The following is a 12,998-nucleotide window of genomic DNA, read 5'->3' as shown; positions in this document are numbered from 1 at the left end:
CTTCCCACTATTGACCCTATTCTCTGGACTCAACATGTCATATCCATTCACACATTCCTCTGGAATGTATCACGGCTTTCAACTCCCTTCACCAACCTTGATGATCTATAGTTTACCAGCAATCTTCTGCAAGTGTGGCAAAAAATACACCAAATATAATTTCTGACCAGCCTAGACTGGTCAGAGGCTCAGTACCCCTTTGTTGAAATATTCCTCCTTTATTAATGCAGACTAAGTGTGCACTAGAGTTTGTGGATTGCCTTCTTACATGGTTGGTTTGTACTAAGCTTATAAGAAATGATGGTTCCCAGGTTGGTCATGTCCATACCTGCTGTCCTTCCAGCCACATTTCTGCCATTTGTACACATTCACTTAATCTTTGGACTCAAATATAGGCTCTTTTTGCTATTACATTTCATTCTTTTATAACAAACCCCTTTTATAGATGGTTTAGCTTGTGTGGGAGCCTTTTTTCTGCCATTGAGCACAATAAATATCTTTTCTAGATTTATCTGCTGGTCTGCTATGACCAGCATGTCACCTACATCCTTGACTAATTTATGATAACTATTGAGTAGCTTGGGGGAGAATGGATACATGTATATGTACAGCTGAATCATTTGTTGTCCACCTGAAACTATCACCAAATTGTTAATTGGCTATACCCTGATATACAATAAAAAGTTAAAAAAAAATCAAAGATTTCAAGAGAGGCTTTCTGTAAGGAATCCAAACCATCAATGAAATTAACCTAACGACCTCTCTCCAGTCTGGGGCTTGACTAGTGCTAGGGTGAACATTAAGCATATAAATCAGTGTTGACCTGATGACCAAGTAATCTGACAGTTTAAGACCAATGCAACTATTTTATTTTGACGATGCAGTTTCTGGGCAGTTGTACCTTAACCTAATCCTCATAGTTTGCATTATATTAAAAAAAATAGATTAGAGTTCTTTGTTCCTTGAAAAAATTGATGAATGTATCCAAGATTTCCAATAAAATGGTTGGCTCAATGATTCCAAAGTTATTTTCAGGTATGAATGACCCTTTCCAAATTTTAACTTAACATTTCTAACTGACTCTCAGACATCATAGAATTTTCTGTTGTGTATTATATTTATAATACCTCCCTTATGGTGGTATAAGCTACTTGAAGGCAGGTACTGTATATAGTTCATCTTTGCATTGCATGTAGAATCTAATACATACTTTAAACTGAATCCCTGAGCTGGGATAAGTAGAGAATAAAACTACTGTCTTCCAAGAAGAAATTTACGACCATAGAGTACTTTGAGGTTGTGAGACACAATCTCACGAGTATAATTTTTCTTCCACATTTAAAGCAAGTCTGTGTCCCTCAGCTTCGTGATCTCTGAATATGAAGTATGTGCCTTTAAAAGAGCCTGAGGCTTCTCATTCAACGCTGCAAACTTTTTTCTTAGTCTATTCTCCCCAGAATCAGTAAGTTTTCCATCTAACCTGCCAGAGAATTGGTGTCTCCCACTCTGCAGTGATTGTCCTGACAAGGTCAATTAGTGTGTTAAAAAATGATGCAGTCACTTGGCTGCTGCTTTTTCTTTTACTCCTGTTTCTCAGCAGAATGCTCCCGGCATCAATTCATGTGGAAGCTGCATTGCACCAGAGGGGGAAAAAAATGTCTATGTTGATGCCAAAGGGAAGTGTCCCTCAAGCAGAGAGAAACAGAGAGAGAGAGAAGAGCTTACAGGTGCTCCAGGAGGCAGGGCTGCTCCAGGCATATCAGGGTGACTACACAACGTGCTCGCTGCCTGGGACTTTCCCCTTTGCAGTTTAAATGCCTGAGGAGATTGCTCAGGTCCCGAGCTGCAAGTCTAGAGTCAAGAGAAATCAGTGCAAATGGGGGGAAAAAATCCTCTCAGCGAAAGATTTTTAGAAAACGAGCACCAAGAAAACACACCTCTCCTGCTGACTGGTGGAGAGGATGGAAATTAGATCAAGCTTCAGTCAAACTCTAAATCCTTGTTGAGTTTACTTTTCTCTCAAGCACAAGATTCCTAAGGGTTCACCAAGTCTGTCTATGAGATGCTCTGTGTCTTCCAATGTCTTTTACTGGGGGCAAAAGCTACTTAAACAATGTTTAAGTACTATTTTACCTTTTGTGCTTTTTTTTTTTTTCTCATCTAGAATAGAAGTTGTGATTTTTGGACCCAGGTTTCAATTACGGTTAGTGGCGCATTTTTCATTCCTGTGAAATGGTCAAGGTTGCCCTTCAAGTCTGCATTTAAGGATATGAATCAAAGAGAAGGATTATTCAGGACGATCAAATCGGTCATTGTAGATGGGAGTGGGTGCTTATAAGAGAGAATTAGAGAGATGGAAAATAAAATCAGATTGAGACTCTCTTTCCTAGAGCACTTCTGTTCCAAGTGGTCTATTCTCATCACGTAGATCTCCTCTTTAAGACACAGCTGGTCCAGAGGGAGTGTGGGGAAAGGGGATTATCAGGGAATCTTGTCTCTGATATGGGAGTCCCACTATGGATGGCCTGTAAGCCAGCTCTGCTCTGAGCACTGCGGGCAAGCCTGCTTACTCCTTCCTGTGGGTGGAGATCCAGATGGTCAATGGACAGGACAGAAGGACAGTCAGCATCACCTGTCTCTAGGTCAGGCTTCAAGTTTAAGGGCCAATGGGGCTTTCATTCCATAGGACTTAGCCGAGGTGGAAGCAGCCATATGAAGCAGATTTCACAGGATACAGGCCTGGGACACCAGCCACATAACAACAACCCATATCAGAGACCTATGAGGAGAAAGATTAAACTTCTCTTAACTCTGGGAAACAGCACAAGGAAAAAATTATGTCTTCCAAATAGCTTTCAGTATTGATCGAAAGGCTGACCTGACAAAGAACCGCTTAAAATCTTGTTTGCTGTTGCTTCTCTCCAGGGTCCTAGGGTAATTTGTAATTCAAACTTGGAAAGAATCCTGAGCTATTTCCTTTAGATTTATTCTTTCCACATGTGAAACAAATAATTAAAACACCTCATCAACTTTTAGAGCTTGCATGTAAAAAAAAAAAAAAAAAAAGACAAGGAATTGCTGATTGAATCCATATTCCTCCCAATCTTCTACTAATTTAATTTAATGTCAAAAAATTATTTACTATAATGAACAACAATTTTGCATACAAATGGATATTTGTGAGTGGATTTTAAAGTTATATTTGTTAGTAAGTCGTAATAAACCTATCACCCCCTTTCTTATTACTCAAGATCAATTTCACAATACTTGAGGGTAAGAGGTCTCACGCATAGTTTAGTTCACTTAAGGGGTAATATTTCTGTTAGGCTGTAGGATGCTGGAAATAGCTGTGTACAGTATTCAAATGCTTTCATGTGCACACTTGCAATGGTCATTAGGCTAAATTAACAAATTCCTCCTAATTATGGCAATTGGGACAATTCCAGTTAACTTGTTTCTTATACGGCATATACCACATTTATAAAGTAAAATGGTTGAATCATATGAAATTTCATGCTAGAATGTACCTAACAGTCTATTTAAAGAATCCTGTCTCTGATATGGCAATAGGCAATGTCTTCTGGGAGATCATGGTTGACCTGCACGATACCAATTATAAAAAGGTTTTTTTTTTTTTTTTTTTAAGTGTACCAAATGTCTTTAACTTCTCTTTAAAAGTCCAAGAATAGCCTCACATTCAGTTCAGTTCATTTCAGTTCAGTTGCTCAGTCGTTTCCGACTCTTTGCGACCCCATGAATCACAGCACGCCAGGCCTCCCTGTCCAGCACCATCTCCCGGAGTTCACCCAAACTCATGTGCATCGAGTCAGTGATGCCATCCAGCCAATCTCATCCTCTGTCGTCCCCTTCTCCTCCTGCCCCCAATCCCTCCCAGCATCAGGGTATTTTCGAATGAGTTAACTCTTTGCAAGAGGTGACCAAAGTACTGGAGTTTCAGCCTCAGCATCAGTTCTTCCAATGAACACCCAGGACTGGTCTCCTTTAGGATGGACTGGTTGGATCTCCTTGCAGTCCAAGGGACTCACAAGAGTCTTCTCCAACACCACACTTCAAGAGCATCAATTCTTTGGCACTCAGCTTTCTTCACAGTCCAAATCTCACATCCATACATGACCACTGGAAAAACCATAGCCTTGACTAGACGGACCTTTGTTGGCAAAGTAATGTCTCTGCTTTTGAATATTGCTTTTGAATATGCTGTCTAGGTTGGTCATAACTTTCCTTCCAAGGAGTAAGCGTCTTTTAATTTCATGGCTGCAATCACCATCTGCAATGATTTTTGGAGCCCAAAGAAATAGTCTGACAGTTTCCATTGTTTCCCCATCTATTTCCCATGAAGTGATGGAACTAGATGCCATGATCTTTGTTTCCTGAATGTTGAGCTTTAAGCCAACTTTTTCACTCTCCTCTTTCACTTTCATCAAGAGACTTTTTAGTTCCTCTTCACTTTCTGCCATAAGGGTGGTGTCATCTGCATAGCTGAGGTTATTGATATTTCTCCCGACACTCTTGATTCCAGCTTGTGTTTCTTCCAGCCCAGCATTTCTCATGATGTACTCTGCATATAAGTTAAATAAGCAGGGTGACAATATACACTTATCCAGATCCTCTTGAGATTGTGTATATTTTCAACCTGCTTCACTTGATAAAATTTTTCCTTCAAGAATGTCTTTAGAAAACCCACCACCTATAATCTTAACTCTAGCCAGTTAAAAAACAAGATAGCAGTCTGTCTTATTCACCTCTGTCTCTCCAGTGCCTCACTCAATATCTATGTGTTCTAAAAACACACACACGTACACACACAAAAACACAAATGCTTGTTTTAATAAATTGCAATTTCTGGCCAGTAATCCAAGGAAACAAACAAAAGATTATGTATTATTAGGTTGGCCAAAATATTGGTTTGGGTTTTTCTGTACAATGTTATGGAAAAACCCGAATACAAACCTTTTGGCCAACTAACTGAAATATTTTGTTTTTATCTTCGTCTTATGTAAGATCTCACCAAAAGGATGGTAAAAATCCACTGTCAGGTTTCTTTCTGTGGATCACCAGGCTCACTCACTTCGGGGACCTTCTCTGCTAACCCCCCACCCCCACCCCCACCCACCCCACACTGCAACTGGAATTTGTGTGAAACTATTGATGGACACTTATCACCTCTAGAGTAGAGTTTTATCTCCTCATCATGGCATGCAGTCCTTTTCTCCTGACCCCTCCTTGCACCATCCCCTCCATCTGCCCACTTCAGCATTTTAACCTTATCTTTCACCAAGAGCTCTGACCCACTCGGTGTTCCAGCCACGTCCCAAGTCACCTTCCCCGTTGTGTCCTGAAGTCTGATCTATGCTCTTCCATTTTCCCACCACACACTTCCACAACTCTGTCCTGGAATGCCTCATACCTTTCATCCATACTTCTAAATCTGCCTGGATGTTAACTCCTGAGAAGCTTCGCGATCACCTCCCCAGGATGTCCTTTTACATACCTCAATTCCAGGAATTGTGAATCCTAGCTGTACCTTAGAATCATTTGGAAAGCTTGTAAAAATGACTGGGTCCCCCCAAGATCAATTAAACATTCATGGTATTTTTAGAAATTTCTCCATATGATTCTAATAGGCAGTCAGAGCCTCTACTTTCTCATAATCTTTGTGTTTCTCCTCACTTCTCACAAGCAAGGACAATGCCTTATCCATCTTAGCCAGTCTTCCCAGCAACTGCAGCAATTCCTGGCATATAGTGGATGTTCAAGCGTTCTTTGTAGATTTAAAATGAAATGCTCATGAAGGTAGAGCTACCTTGACAGAGCTTAGCGAGTCCATAAATCCAATTTATAGTGAGTCCTATAGGCAAAAACTTTTCATAGACATATTCTTCAAGGTTCCAGTCTAGAGCTCAGGAAGTGTTTGATTTTATTTCCAACCTGGGTCATAATTCTAACTGAAAGCTGAAGCAGTGGTGAAGGGAGGAATCGTTTCCTTTACATACGTTCTCTAAAGATAATTATTAATTTTAAATACAAATTGGAAACCTGGTATGTCAACATAACAATGTTAAGGTTATGACTAAAGAAAAAAAAAAAACTTAGGGAAAACAGTGGGGATCAGCCCTCACAGATGTATAGAGAAGGAATCTAAGGGTAGAGCCTTTTAAAAGATTCCTCCCTATTCAAGTCACAATGCAGGCCCCACTATCTCCTTATTTCTGTCCCCACCCCACGTTTGAATCCAGCTAATGCTCTCCCTACCTTGTCCCCAGTTGGTGAGGGTTATAGATGGATGGTGTGGGCATTGAGTCACTGCCTCCGTACTATGATTCTGTAGACCCATTAGGTGACCTCACTAAACCTCAGCTTGCTCCTTGGTTAAACATCAACAGCTTTCTTGAAGGGTTGTTAAAAGGATGAAACTGTTTTATACATACGAAGGCTTTAACTCGTGCCTGAGCTGTAATAAATGCTTAGACAGTAGCAACTGCTACTATTGTTTGCTTGTTCACAGCAAACACTATTTCATCACATGGCAAAATGAGCTAATGCCTCAGACTGAAACAGAAAGAGACTACTGGCATGTCTTTTGACCAAAAAACATTTCCTTATATAAAAAGACAATTTTGCTTAAGTCCAGACATTATGACCTTTTGAAACGCATTATTGACAATCTACTTAACACACAAATTTAATTTCTGATCTCCAGACGTAAGAAAGGAAGCCGTGCTCATTTCCATCGTAAAGATTTTAGGCGTAGTATCCGAATAATTTAATCAGTTAGAAAAGTAGAAATGCTTTCTGGGAAAAAAAAGTTTTTAAAATTGTTTTTTCAGAGCAACAAATATACTTAATATTTAAACACTATTTCCTTTGTAAAATACCTGTCAAGGCCAAGGTAGCCAATGACTGATTTAACCATTTTCACCTGAAGATTGTCTTTCCATGTGTACCTTACCAACCTTTCTAATCAGGTTCTTCTGTTCTTGGAAAAGACTAATTTTTCTTCTTTTCCTAGGCATGAAGCAAAGGTTGGTGCTCCCACCCTTCTTGAGCCTCTGCCTCTTTACTCACTGAGGGAAAGCCTTCCTGTGGGATGCCATCATAGTGCCTGTGCATGGGCAGGCAGGTTCTTCACCGCTGGTGATGGCAGCTTATTCAGACTCCTCCTGTCTAGTTTTCTAGGCAGGTTCTAATATCTCTACAAGTCCCTCTTCCTGGATTGCCTTTGTCTTGACTACAACAGGGAGTGATGCTTTTACCTTCTGCTGTTGTTCATTTGGATCCAATGTGAAGCTTCCCTGGACTGGTTTTGTGTTTCTTTATGCTCATCAGTTCCTATCGAAGAACTCGCCCCCAAATGAGCACCCCAACACTGACACCATCATTTAGCCTGTGGGGTTTGCCGTCCACTGGAGTTTCTGAAGTCAGTAGGTCTGGAAAGTATGTACATGTTTTTATTTACTCTGAGCTTCCTTGGTTTAGGTATCACTTGTCCATTACACAGCTTCTTCCCCACCTTAGTATCACCAGTATTAATATACAGCAAAAGCCTTATAGTCAGCATACTGTCGATGTGCCAATTATATGTCTAGGGATTTATTGTAAGAAAATAATTAAGGACATTGTCCAAGATTTCCTTTAGATGAAAGTTAGACTATCACGAAGAGTTTTATGGCAACACTGGAAATGACATAAAAATCTGCCTTTTGTTAAATACTAATTACACTAAATTAACATAATTTAACTAATTTAGCATAGTAACAATTAGCTAAATATTGGCCCCAATACATAATGGCCTACTTTGTAGTGTACACAGTAGTATAGAATTTTATGGCCCAAAAGTTGTTTGTTAAGTGATAAGCTAGGCAATAAAACAGTGTGAGTTAAAACAGCAAAACATGGATGATTGGCTACATTCAGCCTGATGTGACATAGGTAGATAGAGAGATAGACAGAGAGATGCTAAACCAAGGCAATAATAAACCAAAACTCAACACAGCAGTTTCCTCTTCTGGGGAAAAAAAGCCAAAATTGAGAGAGTGAAGACCATAGTGGGAAAGTCAATGGACTTGGTAATGATTCTACTCTTCAGCTGGTTAATAGGTCCATTTTTCAAGTGTTTACAACCTGCATTTTTATAAGATGCATGAATTGTTTTGCAGGTACCAAATATCACATAATAAAACACTCGAAACTGTATGTGCCATATACCTTCATTTTCAGGGCTGCCGCATGCGGGTGTACCAGTTGTCCCCAGATAGGGCGGTTACATCCCGGTAAGAGAATGCCTTAGGCCAGAAGGAAGGACGTCCTTTTTCTAATTTGTATAAGAGTACTCCCTACTTGCCAAAACAGGCATCTAAAGGGGCTGCACGTGCCCAGTTGGGGCCATCTTTTTAAAATTCGATTCCCAAAGAGGAATGTCTTTTTCTGTTTCACACGCAGGCACTACATATGCTGATGGGGACGTGCATGTATGTACGTGTGTGTGTGTGTTCTATGTTTTTAAAAAGTTGCTATCTACCACTTTCAACAGGGAAAGAAAATTTTAATACATATTTCCTGGTAAGTCATTTCCTTTCTCAAAGAGCACCTACCTTAAAAATGGACATTCGAGTATGACACATACATCAGAAAATTTCAGATCTGACCTAGACCTTTGGGTTTTGACCTTGCTGTCTCTCTCCCTCCGCCAAATCCTACTTCTGACAGAACTCCTGCATCACTGTGTTGAGACAGCAAATCTTTGCACACAAGCAGCTCATCTTTCGAAGGATGCCATGCATCACGCTTCGCACTGTGGACATTTAAGAAATGCTGCTTTTCTTAAGTGTTTGTCAGCATATTGTGGCTCTGGCACTGAAAAATGTCAGGGAAGCCAACACAAATTCTGCACATGGAAAAATGTGGAGGGAGGACGGAGAGCAACTAAGAGAGAAATTTTTTTTTTATGGAGTTGTGTGGATAATTTAATCTACAGTGTCTGGCTTATTCATATATGAGTTTAAGTATCAAGGGGATGTAAAATCTAATAAGCTTTGTTGTTCTTTCCCCAAATAGAAATGACTTTGTTTCTTTTCCCGATTTAAAAGTAATATTTATGTGGTTAGACTTTTTATAAAATATACAAATAAATTTAAAAGCAAGTAAAATCTACCTTTGATAATTAATCCCCATAAGAAATTACTACTGTTAATATTCTGGGATGTATCCTTTCTGAACTCCAATTTATTTACATCATAATTACTGCTCATGAAGAACTTTCTATGAGTCAGCTTAAGCACTTTTATACTATGTCTTAAAATTTTGTTATACAAAATCTCTTACAGTAACCTACAGTATAAATAAGAATTGTATCTCATAGAAACTGAAGCCCCAAGGGTTACAGTAATGTGCTTGTGGCCATATAGTAAGACAGAGAAGAAACCAGGATCAAAAGCCCATTTGTCTGACTCCAAAATCTGATATACCTTTAATAAACTGAGTATATGCGTGCATGCTTGCTAAGGTGCTTCAGTTGTGTCCAACTCTTTGTGACCCTACGGACTATAGCAGGTTCCTCTGTCCATGGGATTCTCCAGGCAGGAATATTGGAGTGGGTTGCCATGCCCTCCTCCAGGGGATCTTCTTCATGTTTTCCTCAACCTTCTTTCCTTTGGATAAGTTTGCCAAAGTGAATTCCAGGGCCAAGTGTGTATCCCTTGTTAAGACTTTTGAAACATTATTACCAAGCCATCTTCCAGACAATTTATAATCCTACTAGCTGTGTGTACATAATGCAGCAATGATTGAATAGCTGCTCTTCAGAAACCAAGGTTTTCATAAAATACTTCTTGAGAATATTGGTCAGAGTGGGCCTGGTTGGTGTCTCCCTTTCCCTCTTGGGGCTGCCATTAACCAGCACCAAAGGTAGGATTCTGAGACATTACAAACAATAATACCACATCTTATAAGTTCAAAAACTCTAAGCTGGATGAGTAGAGTCTTATATTGAAAATCTGGAGGCTCCCACTATCTGGCTAATTTATTACTATGGCACAGCTTCTCTGTCTCTGTTGCCCTGTGAAAATCTTATGGAGAATCTTATAGGAATGGTTTTAACTCTAGAATCATATTGCCTGGGCTTGACTCTTATTTTCACTGCTCCTTAGCTTTAGGCCCTTAGGAAATTTATATAAACTCTTTAAGCTTCTATCCCCTCACATGTAAAATGGAAATGAGGACAAGCATCCGTACTGCACAAGGAATTGAGAGACACCTAGGAGATAATCCCAGTAAGGACATTTAGTAAGAGTCTACACATAGTAAGTATTCTACAGATGCAAGTATGTATCTTTATTATTACTAACAGTCTTGCCATAATTTTGGCCAGTTAGTACAACTGATTTAGAGTTGATTCCCAGGAGGCCGAGGTCATAGTTTCAACCCTGGTTTACTTGGCTTGGTTCCATAGTCACAGATTGCATCCTAGCCCTAGCCAGCTGTCTCCCAGGCAGCCTGAAAAACACATGATTAAATCATCAAGCTCTATTGTCATAGCCATCCAGGAGGAGGGCTTGGAGACTCTGCTCCCATTGAGGATATTGTCTGTAAAGATGGAAGCTGGGAGTAAAAGGAGTATGAATGGAGACCAGAGTCCTCTGAACCAAGCAGAGTTAGGGCAGAGCTGAGCCTATGGCTTTGTGGAAATAAAGTTGTCGTTGTTCAGTCACTAAGTCATGTCTGGCTCTTTGCAACCCCTGAACTGCAGCCCACCAGTCTTCCCTGTCCTTCACTATCTTCCTGAGTTTGCATAAATTCATGTCCATTAAGTCAGTGTTGCCATTCAACCATCTCATCCTCTGTCACCCCCTTCTCCTCCTTCCCTCAATCTTTCCCAGCATCAGGGTTTTTCCAGTGAGTTATCTCTTTGCATCAGGTGGCCATAGTATTGGAGCTTCAGCATCAGCATCAGTCTTTCCAGTGAGTATTCAGGGTTGATTTCCTCAGGACTGACTGGTTTGATCTCCTTACTGTCCAAGGGACTCTCAAGAGTCTTCTCTGGTACCACAATTTGAAAGCATCAATTCTTCACCACTCAGCTTCTTTATGGTCCAACTCTCACATCCATACATGACTACTGGAAAAACCATAGCTTTGTTTATATGGACTTTGTCAGCAAAGTGATGTCTCTGCTTTTTAATAGGTTGTCTAGGTTTATCATAGCTTTTCTTCCAAGGAGCAAGCATCTTTTAATTTGATGGCTGCAATCATCATCCACAGTGATTTTGGAGCCCAAGAAAATAAAATCTGTCACTGTTTCTAATTTTTCCTTGTCTGTTTGCTATGAAGTGACAGGACCAGATGCCATTATCTTAGTTTTTTAAATGTTGAATTTTAAGCCAGGTTTCTCCACTCTCTTCAAGAGGTTCTTTAGTTCCTCTTTGCTTTCTGCCATTAGAGTGGTATCATCTACATATCTAAGGTTGTTGATATTTCTCCCGGCAATCTTGATTCTAGCTTATAACTCATCTAGCCTGACAATTCACATGATGTACTCTGCATATAAGTTAAATAAGCTGGTAGAAGGGGTCTTTGTTCTGAGAGGGAAAAGCAACAGTAATAACATAGTGAATCTTCTTCTTTTCTCTGTTATCTTCTCTGGTAGCTTTCTGAACAAGTGTAGGCTCCCTTTCTGGACAGGCCAAGACCCATCAAACTGACTTATTCCACATAAAGCTTGAGAAAAATAAATTATGTATCAAATGTTGCAACTGTAGCCAAGAGATAGTTTTGTGAAGGAAAGTTGTCTGCACTCTTTCTGACAGAACTTGCAATGGAAACTTGTCTTAATAAAATGTGTTGTCTTCATCTTTCCAGGTAAAGTGGTTAATGGCAGAGCATAGATTTCTTTGGTATTGAGTTTTGCCTTATGTCCACACCCCAAAAGGGAGTTAGTGAAGGCCAGCTTTGAAAGATTGAAGCCAAGTTTCCACAGATTTTTTTCCAAGGAGAGAAACTTCTCTGACCTCCTATATACAGACTGCAGTAGGAAGAAATTTTCCTTTTTCCAAAACAATCTTATGAGATCATTTTCTTACATATTCATCTTTGAAAAACAACATCAGCACACCTATCGCTGTAAAAAATGTCACAAATGAGCAAGATTATTAAAAACAGGGTTAGCTTTTGTTTTTCATGTTCATTGAGAGCATCTATAAGAAATAAGCATACAGCCCTATTTCTGCCCTCTTGGGGGGAATGTTTTTGAAAAATTTATAAATCATATCACTCAATATCTTCAACATGAAGGACCTAGAAGATAAAGTTCTCTCTTATCTGAGTGCCAAAAGAGTTTTCCTTTCTTCAAGATATAGCATGTCTTTTCCTTACAGGCAACATAAATCTTATTTTCCTTTTTGCTTAGGTGGCCTGGAAGCTCAGAGCTCAATTTGTAGACTAGTTTCAGTTACTATGTAGAAATCTACAGCTATTTAGCATTTTAACTTTTCTTATATCTATTTTCTATTTATTCCCTTGTCTTGTGTAGTTTTTTGTTCTATTGAAAACAATTTCAAAGAAAGCCTTAAGTCCAAAGCAGAATGAGTTAGAATATAAATAAACAGTTTTATAGACAGCATTCTCTAATGTTGTGATGGCTAATTTAATGCCTCAACTTGTCTGGTCTATGGGATTCCCAGATAGCTGGTAAAACATTATTTCTGGGTACATCTGCAAAGGTGTTTCCAGAAGAGATTAGCGTTTGATTTAGTAGACTGAGTGAAGAAGATCTGCTCTCACCAGTGAGGGTGAGCCTTAGCCATTTTGTGGATTGGAGGACTGGAACAGAACAAATAAGCTAGGGAAGGACTAATTTTCTCTCCTTGAGTTGAAATGTGCACCTTCTCCTGCCCTTGGACATCAGAACTCCTGGTTTGGGGGCATTCACACTCAGACTGAAATATATCCCCAGCTTTCCTGGTTCTTCTGCTTGCAGATGGCAG

The sequence above is a fragment of the Ovis canadensis genome, chromosome 2 (assembly GCF_042477335.2).
Source record: "Ovis canadensis isolate MfBH-ARS-UI-01 breed Bighorn chromosome 2, ARS-UI_OviCan_v2, whole genome shotgun sequence".
NCBI lineage: Eukaryota > Metazoa > Chordata > Mammalia > Artiodactyla > Bovidae > Ovis > Ovis canadensis.
This window is presented reverse-complemented; position numbering follows the sequence as displayed.